The following is a 1,729-nucleotide window of genomic DNA, read 5'->3' as shown; positions in this document are numbered from 1 at the left end:
TAAAAAAATGATCTCACATTGTTGAAGGTGTCTGAAAAAGAAATGTTTCCGTCTGTCTTCACAATTATTTGCTACTACCGATATTCTATACGTTATATAAATAAAACTATTGCTATTACATAATTAAAAGATGCTGATCAACTTGAAAGTAACTTTCCCCTGCTTTACTATAAGACAGGGACTTTATACAACTATGTCTGAGAGCAGAATGTGTGTAAATCTCTCGTTCTCACTTTGGATGGTATTTCCTATTCCTTTGCCTCTTCCAAATATTAATATTTCATGTGTCACAGATGCCTCTGTAAACACAGACACACCTTCAGTTAGCAAGATAGAGATTACCTCCCAACACAGCTGAATCCTGCTTAGAACATGCAAATTAAAATTCTCAACGGTGCTATGAGAACAACCATTTTTATGGGTATAGCTTTTCTCTTGAAATCATGAATTCTGTATTAGTTGTACAGAGAACATGGAAAATCAGTGTAATTCAGTTTATTGGCGGTTCAATATCCTTTTGCCTTGTGTTGTTGTAAGGCTGCTAGACTACTTATCGATGTTGTCTGTGTACTTTGTGGTGTGCTGATGATATATGGTAATCCAGTAACAGTTTAAAGAGTTATGATAATGCGCCATGGTTTTATTGCTCGTAATGGATGTGGGCGTTTTAATTACAAGAGCGCTAACTATTTCTATGCTTCCTTTAGGTCAATTTTAATAGGCTATCTGTGGCAGGATACATACAGCAAAAATCTTGGACATTGTGGTTGATAAGAATAGCTTTACAAAAAATCTCTCTAAACATACGTTTTTGGAAAATGCGGCTCAAAGAGATAGTACACCCAACAATTTTAATTCCGTCATAATTTACTCACCCGGCCTCGTGTTCTTCCAAACATGTATGCATTTCTATCTTCTGTGAAACACAAAAGAAGATATTTTGAAGAATGTTGGTAACCAAACAGTTTCAGTTCCCATTGACATTGTATTTTTGTCTATAGTCAAGTCTCCTTTATTTATAAAGCGCTTTTTAACAATACTTGTTTCAAAGCAGCTTTACAAACAGGAAAGTAATGCTATACGTTTTTTCAGCTGTAAAGCAGCTCTAGAAGAAAATTGTGTCATTTGTCCAGCTTAAGTAGCCTATAGTTCAGTGTTGATTAATTTCGGTTGTTCAATTTTTTTTTATTATTCATTTAGTTCATTTATCTAGCAGCTCTGGAGAAAACAGTGATGTGATCGTCCAGCTCAGTTCAGATCTCATACAATGATGTCAGTGCAGTCAGATCAATAATATTATTGAATATTAAGTGTCCCCAACTAAGCAAGCCAGAGGCGACAGTGGAAAGGAACCCAAACTCTACAAGTTGTAAACGGGACATTTCGAGACTCACACCTGAGTAAATGCTGTTGTCAATCCCAAAAACTGACAGTGTGAAAGTGGCCAGTGCGAAACTGCGAACCAAAACTGTTCGGTTACCAACATTCTTCAAAAAAATAAAAGTCCTACAAGTTTGAAACGGCATAAGGATGAGTAAATTATGACAGAATTTTCATTTTTGGATATCCCTTTACGATGGTAAATAGTTTCTAGCTCATAGAACCAGCAACAAAATGAGTTTTGGAAAGACACAAGGTGAGTAAACTAGTTTTTATTGTTATTGTTAGGTGAACTGTCCCTTTTAAGCTTGATTTTACAAACCAAGACTACACTAACTAATGAGCCTCA

The sequence above is a fragment of the Phoxinus phoxinus genome (assembly GCF_949152265.1).
Source record: "Phoxinus phoxinus genome assembly, chromosome: 8".
Classification (NCBI taxonomy): Eukaryota; Metazoa; Chordata; class Actinopteri; order Cypriniformes; family Leuciscidae; genus Phoxinus; species Phoxinus phoxinus.
The sequence above is the reverse complement of the archived record's forward strand: the minus strand, read 5'-3'. Positions refer to the sequence as shown.